Source organism: Bombina bombina, chromosome 3, assembly GCF_027579735.1.
Source record: "Bombina bombina isolate aBomBom1 chromosome 3, aBomBom1.pri, whole genome shotgun sequence".
NCBI lineage: Eukaryota > Metazoa > Chordata > Amphibia > Anura > Bombinatoridae > Bombina > Bombina bombina.
The window spans coordinates 847,370,559-847,390,829 of NC_069501.1; the positions used below are offsets into that span (position 1 = coordinate 847,370,559).

General features: G+C 37.1%; 1 long non-coding RNA gene across 1 annotated transcript in view; it reads left to right on the top strand.

Moving 5' to 3' along the window:
* Nucleotides 1-10,845: 10,845 nt before the first annotated feature.
* Nucleotides 10,846-20,271, top strand: part of LOC128651952 (uncharacterized) — a 106,428-nt gene continuing 97,002 nt past the window's right edge. The window contains exon 1 of the long non-coding RNA XR_008401225.1: nucleotides 10,846-10,907. This is a non-coding gene — a long non-coding RNA (uncharacterized LOC128651952). The remainder of the gene's footprint in view (nucleotides 10,908-20,271) is intronic.

Here is a 20,271-nt window from a genome sequence, read left to right on the forward strand (position 1 = left end):
GCATGGAGGAGGAATGATTGGTACCCTTGCTGATCTACCAACACTCTCCTGCTGTGCCTGGAGCAGCCTGCCACTGTCCCATCACTAGAAGTAGCACAACCCTTATCCTCATCATATGCCCTGGGCTGCCACCAGTGTGTCATCATGAACAGGAAGGCATGATGGCCGCTAGAAGCACTCCATAAGTCAGTGGTAAAGCGCAACGACTGTCCAGGAGCTTTCGCCAAGTCCTCCTTAAAAACTGTAACACAGAAATGGTAGAGTGAAGGGACTATGTTCCTGCTGAAAGTGCTGCATAAAGAGAAATTATTGTTATTTTTTTTTTTTTTTTTTATTTATTTTTATTGACATGTCAACTTATGGTACTAAACAGAAAAGAAAACTAAAGATATTACAATCAGACAGGCAGTAACATTACAAAACCAAAATACAGAGCAAGAATATCTATATCACCTTTACAGGTTCTAGATCAAGAATATACAAATAATATTTTCTTACTAACATAGTTGTCTGTACTACTCATACTAATGCAAAAGAAATAATCATCTCTTATCTCGTAGACCAAATCAGAATACTCTAAGTACCAAAATTGCCACTTTTTATCCTATATAGCAAAACAGAAATCAAACACAGCATAACAAGACAAGACACGACAAGACAAGACAAGACAAGACACAGAAAAGGGGAAAGAAAGAAAAAAAAAAAAAAGAAAAAAAAAGGGAAGGGGAAGGGAAAGGCATATGCCTTTACCAACTTCGAATATTATTTATTCCTCTCTGGCAACGTAACTGGGCCTATCCTACAATTTATAACTCTTCTAGGCATACAAGACCTGATTCTCGCAGGGGGCCCAAAATTTCTATTTGCAACTCCACAGGTTGCCGTCTAATGACATTCTTCCATTTTAAATAAAACCTCCTGGCCTTTCTTTCATTATTGGGCTCCAGATTCATCTGCTCTATGATTAATTGGTCAATAATTTTTTGGCCAAATTCTGCTATAGTTGGGTATTTCTTAGCTTTCCAATAGCGAAAAATTAATAACCGCGCAATTTGTATGGCCGTGGTGATTAGTGCATATTCTTCTGATGTAAAGCGCTTATCAAATATAAAAAAGAAGATACTCACTGGTGTAAAGATCACCACTTGGCTCACAACTCTATTTAGCCAGAATGATATCTTCTCCCAAAATTGATATATTTTCGGACAACGCCATACACAATGAAGTATATCGGCCTGTGGAGCCAAGCAGTGAAAGCAATTCCCTTTACACTTCTTGTCCCATTTACCTAGACGAGTTGGAGTAATATAAGCCAAATTTATCAAATAGCTATGTGATTCTTTCCAGGAGGTGAACTTATAACCAACCACATCAATACTCTGGTTTACATTCTTATCTACTAGCTCTGGGATTATTTTTAACCATCTGGTATGCAGGGAATCGAGATGGCCTTTACCCAGATTTTTCATTATGATTCCATACCAAATTGATATGGAATGATACCCTGCGCGGTACATCTGAATACCACTTCCTATTATCCCTAGATGTAAGTTACCGGCAAACTTCTGAAGTGAGAGATTATAGAAATGTCTAACCTGCAAGAACGCAAAGAGGTGATGTTTTGGGATGTCAAATTCTTCCTGTATCTGTGTAAAGGATTTGAATAATCCTGACTCTTCCTCAATTAATTGCCCCATATACACTATACCTTTCCTTTGCCAGTTATGAAAAATCCCATAACTTAGTCCTGGTGCAAATTCTGGATGTCCCAAAATAGTGAGAAATTTAGAGAACCTGAAATTAATTTTAAGCTCTGAGCAAAACCTCTGCCAGGCTGACACCACATTACTTATCACCTTAATATTTAATATCGGCAATGGCATTTTATCCATAGGCGTGTGTAGGATGGCTTTTAACTTGAAGGGCTTTATTAGGTTATCCTCTATATTTGGGAAAGAGCAGTAATCTTTTTCCGTAATCCAATCAATTGCTATTTTTAACATTGTGACCTGATTGTATAATTTAAGATTGGGGAGACCATAGCCTCCAAATTCTTTGTCAAGATATAAAATCTTTTTTGAAAGTCTCACCCTCCCTCCGTTCCATAAAAAAGTTTTACAGTCTTTGTCATATCTATTCAGGTCTACATTTTTAATAGGGATTGGTAAATTCTGAAGTATGTACATAACCCGTGGAAATACAAATGTTTTCAACAACATTATTTTGGCCGATAACGAGATGGGCAGTGGTCTCCATTTTTCCATCAGTAGGCTAATTTCTTGGAAAATTTTAAGATGGTTTAAAGTATACCATAATCCTGGATTTAAGCTTAAATATAGTCCAAGATATTTTATTTGTTCCACCTCTTGGAATGGGTGCTGACCTATGTATCTATTGGGGCGTCTGATCCAGAGTAGTTCTGATTTTGAATAATTTATTTTATACCCCGAAAAGGACCCATAATCATTAATTATTTCTAGTAATATTGGTATATCTCGTGCTGTCCTAGATAGAAAGAGTAACAAATCATCTGCATATAGAGATAAAATAACGTTATCACTTCCCAACTTAATTCCAGATAACATTTGTCTGAGTCTTACCGCTAGTGGTTCTATCGAGAGGTTGAACAATAAGGGGGATAAAGGGCACCCCTGTCTGGTTCCTTTCCTTAGTGTAATTTTAGGGGAGAATTGACCATTTACAAATAACGTAGAACACGGCGCTTTATATATTAATTTAACAAAGTTGAGAAAGTTACCGGTAATACCAAAACGGGATAATTCCAGTAAATAAGTGTTCCCATACTATTGCATCAAATGCTTTTTCAGCATCCAGCGTTAAAAGGGCCAGGTCAACTTCCCCAGGTTTGGTTTTGGCGTTAATTTTGTTCCAATACTGACTTAGGACTAATAACACTTTCCGTATGTTTTTAGATGAATTCCTACCTGGCATGAATCCCGTTTGATCTGTATGGATCAGCTTATTAATGTATTTTTTTAGTCTATCTGCTACTATTGCTGTAAGAAGTTTATAATCGTTGTTTAGAAGTGATATTGGCCTGTAAGCATTAGGGTTCTCTGGATCTTTGTCTTTTTTATGTATAAGAATAACTGTGGAGGCAGAGAAAAGATTAGATTCTAGACAGTTTTTAACAAAATAGTGATTGAATAAATCTCTCAATGTATCTCCTATTTCGTTTTTAAGTATTCAGTAAAATTCAGCCGGTATTTGATCCGGACCGGGAGCTTTGTTTAATTTCACCTTCTCTATGGCTTTTAGAATTTCCAATTCCGATATTGGTTGGTTCAGCTCTGCCCTTTCATCCACTGTTAATTGTTGGAGAGAGACCTTTTCCCAGAACAAGTCTTTAGCCTTTTCATTACAGGGACCTGCCTCATATATTTCTGAATAGTGCTCATTAGTGCTCATACATTATTCGACATATCTCCTTAGGTGCTGTATAACTTATATTTCCTTTTTTGATACTAACAATATTTTTCCTACCTTCTTTCCCTCCTTTAATTATTTTAGCTAGAAATTTTGCTGACCTCCCATGATAACTCGCAAAAAAGGCGTTTGCCCTTCTATCCTGCTTTATACTCTTTAATTTTAGGAATCCCTCTCTTTCATTTTTAGCTTTATTGTAACTAGCCCATGACATAGTATTGGGGTTATTAAGATATAATTTATAACTGTTTTTTAATTGATTTGCCAGTTGGATATCTTGCTCCCGAAATTTCTTTTTCCGTTTAACCAAGTATGCTTTTATTTCACCCCTTAAAACTGCTTTCCCGGCTTCCCAGAAGACCTCTATCTTCTTATAATAGTCTTTATTATCTATTTTATATTGGTTCCATTTATGGATTAGGAATCTATTAAACTCCATATCCAGTATAAGATGTTTTGGAAAAAAAAAGTTATTAGCTCCCCCCTTCCGGTGTCTAATATGATCCAAACTTAAACCAATTATTGCGTGGTCAGAAATGATTATCTCCTCTATTGTTGGATTTAAATCTAAAGACAGCATAGAGTCATTAATAAGAAATAAGTCTATACGGGACATTACCTTATGAGTTTTAGATATGCACGAAAACTCTCTGACATCTGGATTCTTAATTCGCCATATATCATGGAGGTTTAATTTATTACGAAAAGACCCAAATAATCTTTCTTCTGCTTTCCTACCTACCGCCTGCTTACCAGGCCTGGTTCTATCTATCACTGGCGTCGTTGTCATATTGAAGTCCCCTGCGACAATCAGGTTCCCATTCAGGTATGGGGCAAGTTTAATGTACATGGTGTCCCAGAATTTTGGGTCTAACTCATTAGGGCCGTATACATTACAAATAATTATTACAGTATCACCATATTCTACTTCAATTATAATAAATCTCCCCCCCGTATCCCGATCTTTAACTAAAATTTTGCAATCCAGTTTTTTAGAGACTAAAATCGCTACTCCTCTTTTACGTTTAGGCCCAGGGGCAGCTATTACTTCTCCTACCCATCTACTTTTCAGTTTAGCCATCTCTACTTCTTGTAGATGGGTCTCCTGTAATAAAGCAATGTCTGGGTTCTTTTTTCTTAGTGTTTTTAGAATTAGAGACCTTTTAGTCGGGGAGGTTATTCCCCCCACGTTCCATGATACTATGTTAAGCATTCTATCTCCTGTGTCTTTCTACCCGTACTAAGCCATCTTGGCCAAGGAAAAAAAAAAAAAAAAAAAAAAAAAAAAAAGGGGAGGAAAAGGAAACAACACACATAACATATAGACACATTGATTTAAACATTTCCAACATGTAGCTTCTAGTTAGTGATAACTCAAAGATCCGACATAATCTGGCTTCTAGTTTCAACCTAGCACAACACCTTCCACAACACATTTTATCTATTTTATATTGCTTAGGAAGAACCGCTAAAAAAACAAAAAAAAACAAAGAAAAAGTACAGCCCCTCCCTAACTATCTTATCATATACAACTAAAGGGTATTGATAAAATCCCTTGCTTCCTGGGGTGATTTCAGGGTCACATTTTCATTATTTATTCTGAAACAAATTTTCGCTGGGTACATAAGTCTTGCCTGAATACCTTTTTGGATTAATGTTGAACAAAAGGGGGACATCTCTCTACGTTTCTGGGAGGTTTCGCTGGAAAAATCTTGGAATAATAAGATATTCTCATGTTGTAACCTTATTGGTCTCTTTTGTTTAAATTGTCTCATAATCGTTACCTTATCTTGAAAATTTAGGTATTTCACCATGATAGGTCTAGGTCTTGTTAAACCATTAGTGTCTACTCTAGGGGCGCCTATCCTGTGTGCCCTTTCCACCAAAAATGATACTTCAGATGTTTGTAGACCCAACAGTGCTGGTAGGTCTTTAGAGGCAAATTTAATTAACTCAGCATCTTGCTGTTGGCCCGACTCAGGATAACCTATTATCTTAACATTATTTCTACGTGATCTGTCCTCTAGATCTTCTATCTTTGCCTGCATGGTTCTAATAATGTCATGTTGTGCTTTATTCCTATTTTCTTGGGCGCTCATCTGATCTTCCAGCTCCGAAATTCTAGTTTCTGCCTCTACTAATCTACCAGAAAACTGCCTAACTTCATCTGTAAGACCAGCTATTTCTGCTTTTATTGATGTAAGCTGTGGCAATATTAAGTCAGATATTTGTTGGACCAAATTTTGGGGGTCAAAATTGCCCGGCTGTAACCCTTGAACCTCCATACTCTGTTCTAAATCAGGGCTTTTTATTTTTTTATCTCTCTGTTTCGGTGGCATTGCTGGCGATTTATTTTTAGACGATGTGACAAATCTTTCCATTCAAGATGGAAAAATGATGTGAGAAAAAAAAAAAAAAAAAAGGAAGGGAGAACTAGTTGTTCCCCGTACGTTATCAAATTTTAGTAAGTGTGTAATTAAACCAAACACAAGCAAGTGAAAAAAAAAAAAACAAGTGCAGTAATATGCCCCTCTGGCAAGGTGGCAAAGTGAATATGACGCCTAGCAATTCCCCTAAATACTTAGTTACAGAGGTATACCCCAAATTTAAGGCCTGCCTATTTCTCTACGATCAATCTCTGGTATTGCTTGGTTATACACTGTCCTGACGCACTTTGTGGGAAAGAGGTACCCTTAATGTTACCTTGCAAATCAAAATGCTGGATTAACTAATCCAACAGTTACTCAAAAAGAGCTGTATCTTTAAATCACCTTCTACCGCTGTACAGCTACCCTCCCAGCAGTCTTTCTTACTCTTAGTATATACTTTTGGGTTTAGTCTATATCCCTATCAGGCAGTACCTCTTAACACGCTGCTTCTATAATTTGAGCAGCTCAAGAGAAGGAGAGACAAAAAAAATAACACACACAGGCCCAACAGTAAAAAGAAAAAAAAAAAAAAAAAAAAACCCACCAACGGAGCCCCACACCTAGCAGTAAAATAATATGACAGTAATATAGTTGTCGTATAGCATCAATGTCACTTTATCTTAAGTCCCAGCTGTTTTATTTAACTTCTCACAGCCAAATTTAGTCAGCCAGTGTTCCCTGTTTTCTTCTGGTAAAAACTGTGCCTGCTGTGGACCAGGAACCCCCACTTTATCAAGCACACCTATCCTCTGTTATAATGCAGAGCCTCTCAAATACGTTCTTGAATACGTTCTAGATGGTAGTCCAAACCTCTGCACATTCAGGGACCTCGGCCAGCGTTATTATCCCAGCCGGCTTTTCTCTCCCAGTTTTTGCCTTTATCTAGCAGAGGTTTACATGCTCACTATATACACAAATTTCAGCTGCTGACTACTAAGTAAGTTTCCTTTTTATGCAGGTGTAAATACTTATTTTTTCCCTTCTCTCCTGTTGTAGATCTCACTTAAACAAAGTCCCAGAAAGAAGGAGCAAACAGGGCCGTTCAGTCCAGTGTCAAAATAACCAGGTGATCCTGACCTCTCTTTATGTATAAGAAGCAGACATGTTTGTACATCCATTAAAATAGCTCACAACAAACACATACCGCCCGGGTGGTGTAACTAAACCATTGTTAAGTCTGTTATATTACATACAGGTTATTATTTTTTTCTTTTTCCTCCAGTGTATAGTAAAGTTAAAACTACCTGCTCGTTGCCACTTCACCGTCTCCTTCCTTACCAGGTTCAGGGCGAGATACCTCCCGTACTTTACCAGGTGTGGAGTCAGGCGGAATTATGAAGCTAAATCCGGCACAGCAGGAGCCGACCTTCTTCCCCGGTATCTTGACTTCGGGCTGCCGCGTTAACCTGTATCCAAGACTGTCACGGCTGATGACGCTGCACAGTGTGCGTCTCTTCTGTTACACCACCCGGCTCCGAGTCCGCCGTATGCGTTTGTGGCCAGTGCCTAACCGGCCTACGTAGGCAATTGGGGCTTCCGGCAAACCTCTCCGACCTCCGACTTCCCTGACCAGGATACTTGATCTCGGCTATAGGGAGCTTGTTTGTGGGGTAGTGTGGAACTAGCTCTTTGCACCTGAGCTGCTGAGCGTGCTACCTATTGCACGCCCCTCCCACCGGAAACCTCCCTTCCTGTTCTCCTCCCCAATTATTGTTATTTTTATAATATATTTTATACCCAAAGGAAAAGGTAAGTTACTAGACGACAAAGCAGAGCCAAAAGAACAAACTTCCAGGAGCCCATGGTACCCTTACTGCAATAAGAAATATTATTTCAAGTATATGAGGTGTACTTATATGTATAATATATATCTAAATACAATATACAGTATCTAATTTAATATCTACTAATTATAGCATGGTAGGCAGACACTAGGCATTCACTGTGTGCAACAGCCAGCCACTAATAAATTATTATTATAGTGTATTTATTAAAAAGCTATAATGCTAGGTGACTAAGCCTAGCCTATTGAGCAAACTTAAGGGCAGGGTTCAAGCAGGAGCCCTACCAGTCCAGCAATGCCCCCCACTGCATTATTATAAAATGCTACAACTTTTTAACACTAAACAATTATAGAAAAATAAATCCCTGCTACAAAGAGTAAAAAAAATCCAATACTTTGCAGTTGCAGGAAAAAATCTGATTCTACACAAAGATTGTTTTTCAACAAACAAAAAAACACCACACACAATGAGAAATAGCTGACAGAATCACACACAACAGCACTGTCCAAAAACTAAAGTGAAAGTTATTAAAGATGAGTTTCACCTAGTCTCCCATCTCCCTATGCTAGGTTAAAATTGGATTGGACAAGCCTGTATGGCATTTAATGCCTGACTTGCTTTCCTCACATCAAATATTTAATAATACTCTGTTAGGATTGGATAGGTACATTGTACACATGAATGGTCAGACCCCTTGTACATCACTGCAAACAAACAAGTTGATTTGTCAAACAATCTCATCTCCTTTCCCTTTTTTACTTTTGTTCCCTATTTTTTATTTTATTTTTTGCTCTGAAAGTACCAAGCTAACCAAAACGAATGTAACTAACAAGCATGCAAAATTTTGATACTCTGCCATTTCCGTCACGTCGAGTTTCAAGTCCACAACTGTACAACACGTGCCTTTTATAGAATTAAAAAATGAATGCATGGATAAAAGGGATACAAAGTTCAAAAGTGAAATGAACACAGATTCATTTTTAGTTTGCCTCCAAATGGAAAAGACTCCTTAATGACAGTTGACCATTATGTTCCCTCTATATTTTGAGAAGGAATTACTGGAATTTAAATCTGTCACATAAAAGATAGACTTTTTTTCCAACATAGAGTTGTCTTAGAAAATACCCATTTTTGTAATATAATCAATAATCTATATATAGTGCTATTTTTGGTAGCTCCTACTTTAAACTATAGATCTCCATGCCACTTGATAAATAAGTCTTCAGCTTCTCTTTGATAGTATTTCCATTTTTTTATAATTATAGTTATAATTTTACCCATTAACATTTTCATTTTAATATTTTCCATTGTATTTAGAAGCATAAGTAAACTTTTAATTGATCTCAATGGCAAACAGCCACAAACGCTTTACACTTCTTATTACAAACATGAAGGAAAAGAGGAATCTTAGAAAAATCAACTCCCACCTGAAAAATAATGAAAAAATTGTTCTTTCCCCTTTAAACCCTGGGTTAGTTAAAGACTTGCAATCCACCTTAGTTTTGTCTTTAAAATGAGAATATGGTACACTTTTATAACACATTTAAAATAATATATAGTCCCTAATAAAATAGCCTTGCAAATTTGTCAGCCTTGTCTAACCCTGAGTTAATTCTTTCTAATTTTAAACTTCTACAAATGGACTACTGCTGTTTCAGGAACATGTGTTTTATGTGACATGACAAATTAAAAAAAGAAAAAGAAGCCAAGTGATCACAGGGTGAGGTTTGCACTTTCCTGGACAGGGATTAATGGTGCTAGGATTCTATTAAAGGGACACTCAAGTCAAAATTAATCTTTCTTGATTCAGATAGAACATGCAGTTTTAAACAATTTTCCAATTTAATTCCATTAACAAAATGTGCACATTCTTTTTATATTTACACTTTTTTAGTCACTAGCTTATACTCAGCATGTGTAAGAATTTACGTATATGCATTTGTGATTGGCTGATGTCTGTCACATGATATGGGGGGAGTGGAAATAGACATAACTTTCAAAATCTTCAGAAGAAAATCTACTACTCATTTGAAGTTCAGACTAAGTGCTATTGCATTGTCTTGTTATCATGTGTTTGTTTATGCAAATCTACTGATTTACTGGCCCTTTAAAGAAACAGAGAAATATATAGTGCAGACAGGGACAGTGAGACAAACACTCAAATCAAAATAGCAAATGATGACTTGGAGCTCTGGAATAGTGTAAAATTAATCTTGACAGTTTTAAGATTTTTTTTAAATTATTATTTAGATTGGTACCCTTTATAAATCAGTAATCTACATCCAGGGTGTTGAAATACACCAGTGTAGCATGGCATCTGTCAGAGGGTATAACAAAGATTTATGGCTGGAAGTGATTTGCAAAAAAAATCTTAAAGAATGTGTCACAATATGCAAAATATTGAATGCATTTACACTTTTTATCTACTGTTGATTAATTTTAAGTTTATATTGGAGCAAGAGTGTTATACATATTCATATTTAGTTTGTTATTTTTGTTGTTCATTTTAAGAAGCATTGAAGTGTTACATTAAAAAATCAAGTCTGGTGTCATAAAGCAAAAAAAAAAGTTCTGTAATTAAACAATAAAATAATCACACAATATACAGAAATATATATATATATATATATATATATACACACACACACACACATATATATATATATATATATATATATATATATATATACTGTATATATACATATACTGTATATATACACACAAATGTATACATATATTTTAAAGTCTATATATACCCACACATTTTGATGTCTGCATTTTATCTATAGATACATGACACTATATATTTTATTACACAAGGTATATGTATAACGAATGACAATTGCATTAAATCCCAGCATTTTAGTACGACAGTTTGATAGATAATGACATTTTTTATGCAAATGGTATTGTGCTCTGTGTAAATCTGCACTCTGAATATGTCCCTAACGCAGCACCATAATAAAGGATCCCAGCTGTGTTGCTGTGAAACTGATGATAGGCAAACAGGCAGCAGCAGGAAGGACCTGCAAGCACCGAGCAGCCTCGCTCACATGCACACTGTTCTTATGAGCCACTCGCTTGTTTTTCACGTGATTATCCAGCCCTCAGCACACCGGCACCTGAGGGAGGAAGAGCTAAACAATCAGCATCATCAAACACAACACTAAACAAACCATGAATGAGAAAGAATAAAGCTAAAGGTGCAGTCATCCCACATGCAATGGAGGCACAAGCAGTGCTATAGGTATGTTGTGATTTCCGTGCTCTGTGATGTTTCCTTGCTCTCCATGCCTCCTGCTTATGTCCTCATTTTACAGTTTGTTGCTGGTAGTTATATGTGGTGATGTCGGCTGAGAGTGTGATGATGCAGAGGCCCGTGTGTGCGTGTATTAGTGTCTTCATGCCCTGGTGTGTGCGCGCTATGTTATACTGTAGGGGTACAGCACAGCTGCCTTCTTATCCAGATTGTATTGGGGCGGGGATATAGGAGGCACATAGGTGCCTGTCTCTGTAACTATACTTTATGCTCATTCTGTATGTTTGATGTATCCACCTCTCGTTTAGATATGATGTGTCAGAACAGCTAACAGGTACAACATACACATGATGCTTCACCCCTTCCCCCTAACCGGAGGAGGTTGCCTTGGTAACAGATCTGCCAGCTGCAGCATCCTGCTTATCCGAGGGGAGGGGGTGTGGGAGGGACACCACGGAAAGTTCATCTGCAAATAGGAACAGGGAAGCAAGCACCGTCTAATTAGACATTAGTGTGATACAATCTGCCTTCAGCTCCCACTAAAAATAATGAAAACGCTGGCAAAATAGATAAAACAGTTTGACATTGTAAGGGTGATTACATTATAACTTGGTAATTAGAATTACTATATACTCCTGTGCAGATTACATATCATTTATAAAAAATAAAGAATTGAGGAAGTAGATTGATGCAGACAAGTACAATGATTATAACATTGCATTTTCTTATGCATCTATTCTACATGCATTCTTTGTTTAAGAACCTTCCATTAGTATTATGACTGTTGGAAATGAGAAACAATTGACATCTAATCCATTATGGAACCTTTATTAGGACAAAGACCGTAAGGTTGGAGGGTAACTAATTCCTTTTTTTTTTTTGTTAATAAAAAAAAAAAGGTCCCATTACAGATTTAAATTACACATCAGACAATATTTTGCTAAAATGAATTGCATTCTTAACATCAGAGTTGGAAATTGCTATATATCTAGATCTAGGGCTTCCTTTTTGTTGTCAATTCTATTCCTTTGCATTTCCTGTTGTCTCTCCCTTGGTTAATATAGATGCATTTTTATTGTTATGGAAATACATTCCTACAGCACATTTATAAATACTTATATATTTGTACAACAAATTAAATAGTGAGAAATTGGCAAAAATACCGGCATCATAGTCCTGAAACTTTTATTGCTTTTGTTTATTTCTTTTTGGAAAAAAAGTAAATACTTTTTCTAATTATGTGTTTGGTCGATATCTTGATTCTTAGCCCTTTGAAGGGAACTAATAACGTTGTGGTCACTTAAATGGACATGAAATCCATTTTTTTTTCTTTTGTGAGTCCGAGCATGCAATTTTAAACAACGTTCTAATTTACTTATAATATTTAATTTACTTTATTCTCTTGGAATCTTTTGACAAAAAGCATACCTTGGTAGGCTCTGGAGCATCACTGCACTACTGGGAGCTAGATGGTTATTGTTGGCTGCACATATATGCCTGTTTTGATTGGCTCACCTGATGTTATGAACTGGCTCCCTGTAGTTCATTGCTGCTCCTTCAACAAAAGATAACAAGATAATTAAACAAATATTATACTAGAAGTAAATTGGAAGTTTTATTTTAGAATGTTATTTTCTATCTGAATCATAAAATAAAAAACACTCCCATTTTATACTCACAGGAGTAGTATTTTCAACTATATACTGTATTTGCCACAAATGGCAAGTTGTCCAGTCACACTGTGAAGTAATGTGACACACTATTTGAGGTCTTTCCTTCATATTGCTCTACAGATCACTATAATAATACTCGAATATGAAAATTAAAATAGTATAAACCTCAAAGTTCTTTCTTTGTATTCAATGATACTCTGAAATCTGCAACACGTTATTAGCCATCAATACACTGCCCAATGTGGTTCTGTCATATAAAAATCACTATAATAACAAATACTTTTATATATACAAAATTACTGTACTTCTAAAATTATATAATTTGAGAACATAAAAGAAATTTATCAAAAGCACAATATATCTGTATTATCTGTCTAGTAACTAAGCATATTATCTCTCTAGTAACTAAGCATATTATCTGGTAACTAAGCATATAATCTCTAGTAACTAAGCATATATTTAGATATGAATACAGATTTGTTAACAAAACACGGATATTCGTCTTGTTTTCATGTAACGAATATCCCAATGAATGTACACCGAAATGTAAAGAAAAATAATTAATAAATACTGACAAATTTCTGCAGTTATTTGTTTCCTTTAAATCTCATTAGGGGGTTAAAATACCTGCAGCTGCTCTTATCCCGATCCTTCTTCACAGAACCCCAGGGTGAGCGGATACGAGGCTCAGAGCAGCAGATCTTAGGACCTGCATTAAAGGTGAAGGTCTTGTAGATCAGGCCCTGGGATCCGCCGTGCTATGCCTCCTATTAAGACGCCCCCGTGGCTCTGAAGGAGGTTCGGCTGTATTTTTGAGTATCAGGAGTAAGAACTAAAGGGACTGTAAACACTTTGAGATTGCAATATAAAATTATTAATTATGCATAGTTAAACTTTGCATTATACTTTCATTATTTATTTTGCACCGTTTCCCTGTAATTTAAATCCAAACGTGGATTTTCCAGTCTTGAAAACAGAAAGAGCACATGACTGACTTTACAAGCCTAATCTTTCCATGTATATTAATTACCCTAATTTACAGTTTATCTTATTCCGGTTGAAGCCAAACAACTGGCATTTTGTTACCATAATGACGGTTGTAAGTCCTGTCTTCACCAGACTAAAGTCCGAATTTGTTCCACCAGAAAATGAAAGGGGTGAGTGGAGATTGATCATTGAAAAGCAAGGTGTTAATCTAGTTTAATAATTTAACCTATTGGGAGGCTGTGGACAAATGCTGTAAATACAAGGTGTTTACTGTCACATTAAATATTGTTTTAAAGCAAAAAATACTGCTAACTTATTGTTATTTCTATTAATATCATTCATTTGTAAAGCTCTAGAGGCTTAGCAGTGAGTAAGACCAAAGTTGTAGAGGTTGTTTGATCTTGCACTATGGTTTTGGATGATAGTTATGACCAATTAGTGGGGATCTTGTTATGCATCTCTTTGAAATTATGGGTTTTCAAAAAGCATTAAAAATTGGAGGACTTACAGAGTAAAGAGTGCGATGGGTACAGTATGAAAATTCTATTACACAGGAGAGCATGGATGTAATGATGGTTTAGGCTAACAAAAGGCGTATTTATTAGTAGGATATTTACGTTTCAAATGTTTTTGGATAATCTCTTTCTCAAATAGGTTAAAAAAATATGTCAACTAAAAACAACCACTAAGGGTCGTGTGATCAAAAACTTGCTGCCATGGAGAGAAATCACACAAAATCTTTGGTGATTATTTTGAGCATTATATTGTAATATATGTTTCCTTCACATCCAGAACCTGCGTAGTGAAATAAACAGCTCTAAAACTAGAATTTGCCTTTCTAAATTTATTTGCGGGACCTTCAAGTACTGACAAGACTTCTTAAAGTAATCTCGGCAGACCAGAGAGCTTTAGAGAATTGGGCTCTTAAATTGAAATATAAATGAAAATAAGGAAGAATCAGTATGCATATTGTAACATGTTTCTTTCTGTGACATCACCCAATATACAAATAAATGCACACTATGAAATACTTTTTTTCAAAGTTGTCGATTTGTAATAATGAATTAAAGCACAGTATTTATCATCTCCAGTATTTATGTTTAAATTATTTTTATTAAAGGGCCATAATACCCAAATGTTTAAACACTTGAAAGTGATGCAGTATAGCTGTAAAAAGCTGACTAGAAAATATCACCTGAACATCTCTATGTAAAAAAGAAAGATATTTTACCTCAAAAGTTCCTCAGTAGCCACCTCCCATTGTAAAGGATTTCTAAGCAGCAAATTAGTATGTCTGTCCTGGGACAGCTGAAAGGATGAGCCTCGTGCACTCTCATATTATTTCACCAATCAGGTAAAGGAAGCTTACTATGAAATCTCATGAGAGTTAAGTCAAATCTCATGAGATCACAGTAAGAGTTCATGACCTCAGCACTGCTGATGCTGATTGGCTGCAGTTCATTTCTTTTTTTTTTTTACCTGTAGCTGGGAGTAGCTGAGTATAACTTTTTACACAGAACTTACTCTGCTGAGCTGAGGAGATTGTGAGGTAAAATATCTTCCTTTTTTACATAGAGATGCTCAGATGATATTTCCCTGTCAGCTTTTTACAGTTATACTGCATCAGTTTCAAGTGATTTAGCATATGAGTATTATGTCCCTTTAAGTTATAAGTGTGATCATCTCCAGTATTTAATTGTTCCTAACCAAAAAGATTTCTCTTCTCCTTTTGTCTTTGTGCCTGATGATCAAAAGCTTTCCAGTAGGCAGAAATATTGCACCAAAATGTTTTTTGAGCTTTAAAGTACTGTGCAAAAGTTTTAAGCAGGTGTGAAAAAAATGCTGTAAAGTAAGAAATGTTAATAGTTTATCAATTAACAAAATGCAAAGTTAGTGAACAGAAGAAAAATCTAAATTAAATCAATATTTGGTGTGACCTCCATTTTCCTTCAAAACAGCATCACATTTTAAAGGAACGTGGTCAGTAGGTTGCTCCAAACATCTTATTATTATCATTTATTTGTATAGCGCCGCCAAATTCCGTAGCGCTGGGTACAGTGATAGTGGTATACAATGACAACGATTTGTGATAAAATACAAAACATAACAAAACGAAACAAATGTAATTCAGGAGGAAAAGGACCCTGCTCCGAAGAATAAGTATTTTTGTAGTTTTTTGAGTAAGGAAGGGATGAATTCTGGAAATGTTGCGTAGGTGTGAACGACAGGATTTGGTAAGCGCTTGTATGTGTGGGTTGAATGTGAGTTCTGAGTCTAGTGTGACCCCAAGGCAGCGGACCTGGGGTGAAGTGTTGAGAATAGAGTCTCCAACCATCAGAGAAATGTCAGGTGTTGGATGTCTCGAAGAGGGGGGGATAAGAAGCAGCTCAGTTTTGGACAGATTGAGTTGGAGTTAGTGTGAAGACATCCAAGAGAAAATTGCAGAGAGGCAGTCAGAAATCTGGTTGAGTAAAGAGGGAGAGATATCAGGAGAGGAAAGATAGATTTGGGTATCATCAGCATATAGGTGGTACTGGAATCCAAAGGAGGCTATACGTTTTCCAAGGCAGGATGTATAAAGAGAGAAAAGCAAGTGGCCCAAGACAGAGCCTTGCGGTACCCCAACTGAGAGAGGCATAGGATCTCAAGATATGTTGTTAAAGGAAACTGAAAACGAGCGGTTTGAAAGATATGATGCAAACCAGGAGAGGGATGTGTCTCGGATGCCAAATGAATGTAGTATTTTTAGGAGGAGAGGATGGTCAACTGTGTCAAAAGCTGCGGACAGGTCAAGGAGAATTAGTAAGGAGTAATGGCCTTTTGCTTTAGCTGATAACAGGTCATTTGTTACTTTAGCAAGAGCGGTTTCTGTTGAGTGTTTAGGGCGGAAACCAGATTGTAGTGGATCAAGTAAGGAGTTAGTTGTGAGCCCCAAGGCAGAACATAGAGTGATCTGAGATGTCATCGCAGAAAATGCAGCATGTCTGCAGAAAGAACAGGAACTGTTAGCACTTTAACTTTTCAGTGTGGCTCCACATTAGGCTGTTCTTTTTAAACAGAGCTGTTCTCTGTATAAGTTTTCCTTAACACAGTGCACCCAGAGCAAAGTGCTGTTTGAAGACAACAGTCAAATATGCAGTAGTGCATTGATTGTTGTCTGGCTCTGAGATTTTTGCAAGCTCGTTCCCTAGCTTTTCACAGTCTGCAAAGCTGTTTTTCTCTGAATGTAAGATGTTTGTATGAGCAATGCACCTTTTTATTACTACATTTCTATGTTAGACTAAGAGAAAAGGAAATAATTTAATTCAAGAGACATTTTACAATTACTTTTTTTGTCTGCAGCTAATTTGCAATGCGATTTTCAACTACTGCACTAGATTACACAACTTTTAATATTGCTTTATTCTCCAGTTAACCCAACAAATTGCAATTGATCTGGTGCTTTAGTGTAACTGACAAATTAACAATTTCTCTTGTAAGGTGTATCCAGTCCACGGATCATCCATTACTTGTGGGATATTCTCATTCCCAACAGGAAGTTGCAAGAGGACACCCACAGCAGAGCTGTAATATAGCTCCTCCCCTAACTGTCATAGCCAGTCATTCTCTTGCAACTCTCAACAAGCAAGGACGTTGTAGGAGAGAGTGGTTAAATATAGCTAGTTTATTTTCTTCAATCAAAAGTTTGTTATTTTTAAATAGTACCGGAGTTGTGCTATTTTATCTCAGGCAGTAAATAGAAGAAGAATCTGCCTGAGGTTTCTATGATCTTAGCAGGTTGTAACTAAGATCCATTGCTGTTCTCACATATGTCTGAGGGGATTACACAGATGAGGTAACTTCAGTGAGAGAATGGCGTGCAGTTTATTCTGCTATCAGGTATGTGCAGTTATAATTTTTTCTAGAGATGGAAAACACTAGAAAATGCTGCTGATACCGGATTAATGTAAGTTAAGCCTGAATACAGTGATTTAATAACGACTGGTATCATGCTTACTCCCAGGGGTAATACCCTTATGATATTGCAATATAAAACGTTTGCTGGCATGTTTAATCGTTTTATATATGCTTTGGTGATAAAACTTTATTGGGGCCTAGTTTTTTCCACATGGCTGGCTTAAATTTTGACTGAGGCTTTCCACTGTTGTATTATAAAAGTTACAGTTGGTGCAGTTAAAATTACAAACTGTGACATCCAGCTTCCCTCAAAGGCCCTCTGAATGCTATAGGACATTTCTAAAGGGCCCAAAGGCTTTCCAAAGTCGTTTATTGGGGAAGGTAGGGCCACAGCTTGCTGTGGAAGTTGGTTGTGACTGTTAAAAAATGTCTATTTTGTTTTTTTGATCCGTTTTTTGAACTAAGGGGTTAATCATCCATTTGCAAGTGGGTGCAATGCTCTGTTAGCCTATTATACACACTGTAAAAATTTTGTTTGATTTACTGCATTTTTTCACTGTTTTTCAAATTCTGACAAAATTTGTTTCTTTTAAAGGCACAGTACCATTTTTTATATTTGCTTGTTAACTTGATTTAAAGTGTTTTCCAAGCTTGCTAGTCTCATTGCTAGTCTGTATAAACATGTCTGACAGAAGAAACTCCTTGTTTATTATGTTTAAAAGCCATGGTGGAACCCCCTCTTAGAATGTGTACCAAATGTACTGATTTCATTTTATGCAATAAAGATCATTTTCTGTCTTTAAAAAATTTATCACCAGAGGAATCTGACGAGGGGGAAGTTATGCCGACTAACTTTCCCCACGTGTCAGACCCTTTGACTCGCGCTTAAGGGACTCACGCTCAAATGGCGCCAAGTACATCTAGGGCGCCCATAGCATTTACTTTACAAGACATGGCGGCAGTCATGGATAATACACTGTAAGCGGTATTAGCCAGACTACCTGAATTTAGAGGTAAGCGAGATAGCTCTGGGGTGAGACAAAATGCAGAGCATACTGACGCTTTAAGAACCATGTCTGATACTGCCTCACAATATGCAGAAGATGAGGAAAGAGAGCTTCAGTCAGTGGGTGATGTTAATGACTCAGGAAAGATACCTGATTGTAATATTTGTACATTTAAATTTAAGCTTGAACACCTCCGCGTGTTGCTTAGGGAGGTTTTAGCTGCTCTGAATGACTGTGATACCATTGCAGTGCCAGAGAAATTGTGTAGACTGGATAAATACTTTGCAGTGCAGGTGTGTACTGATGTTTTTTCCAAATACCTAAAAGGTTTACAGAAATTATTAATAAGGAATGGGATAGACCAGGTGTGCCGTTCTCTTCCCCTCCTATTTTTAGAAAAATGTTTCCAATAGACACCACCACACGGGACTTATGGCAGACAATCCTTAAGGTGGAGGGATCAGTTTCTACGCTAGTAAAGCGTACTACTATCCCTGTCGAGGACAGTTGTGCTTTTTTTAGATCCAATGGATAAAAAATTAGGTTACCTTAAGAAAATATTTATCCTACAGCCCCTTGCATGCATTGCCCCTGTCACTGCTGCTGCGGCGTACTGGTTTGAGTCTCTGGAAGAGGCTTTACAGGTAGCGACTCCATTGGATGACATACTTGGCAAACTTAGAGCACTTAAGCTAGCCAATTCTTTTATTCTGATGCCATTGTTCATTTGACTAAACTAACGGCTAAGAATTCTGGTTTTGCTATACAGGCGCGCAGAGCGCTATGGCTTAGATCATGGTCAGCTGACGTGACTTCAAAATCTAAGCTACTTAACATTCCCTTCAAGGGGCAGACCCTATTCGGGCCTGGTTGAAGGAGATTATTGCTGATATTACTGGAGGAAAAGCTCATGCCCTTCCTCAGGACAGGTCCAAATCTAGGGCCAAACAGTCTAATTTTCGTGCCTTTCAAAACTTCAAGGCAGGTGCGGCATCAACTTCCTCTAATAATAAACAAGAGGGAACTTTTGCTCAATCCAAGATGGTCTGGAGACCAAACCTGACCTGGAAAAAAGGTAAGCAGGTAAAAAAGCCTGCTGCTGCCTCTAAGACAGCATGAAGGAACGGCCCCCTATCCGGGAACGGATCTAGTAGGGGGCAGACTTTCACTCTTCGCCCAGGCGTGGGCAAGAGATGTTCAAGATCCCTGGGTGTTGGAAATTATATCCCAGGGATATCTTCTGGACTTCAAAGCTTCCCCCCCAAAAGGGAGATTTCACCTTTCACAATAATCTGCACACCAGATAAAGAGAGAGGCATTCTTACACTGTGTACGAGACCTCCTAGTTATGGGAGTGATCCATCCAGTTCCAAAGGAGGAACAGGGACAGGGTTTTTACTCAAATCTGTTTGTGGTTCCCAAAAAAGAGGGAACCTTCAGACCAATTTTGGATCTAAAGATCTTAAACAAATTCCTCAAAGTTCCGTCGTTCAAGATGGAAACTATTCGTACTATCCTACCACTGATCCAGGAGGGTCAATATATGACTACAGTGGTTCTAAAAGATGCTTATCTTCACATTCCGATACACAAAGATCATCATCGGTTTCTCAGGTTTGCCTTCAAGACAGGCATTACCAGTTGTAGCTCTTCCCTTGGGATTAGCTACAGCCCCAAGAATCTTTACAAAGGTTCTAGGGTCGCTTATGGCGGTCCTAAGGCCGTGGGGCATAGCAGTAGCCCCTTATTTAGATGACATCCTGATACAGGCGTCAAAATTCCAAATTG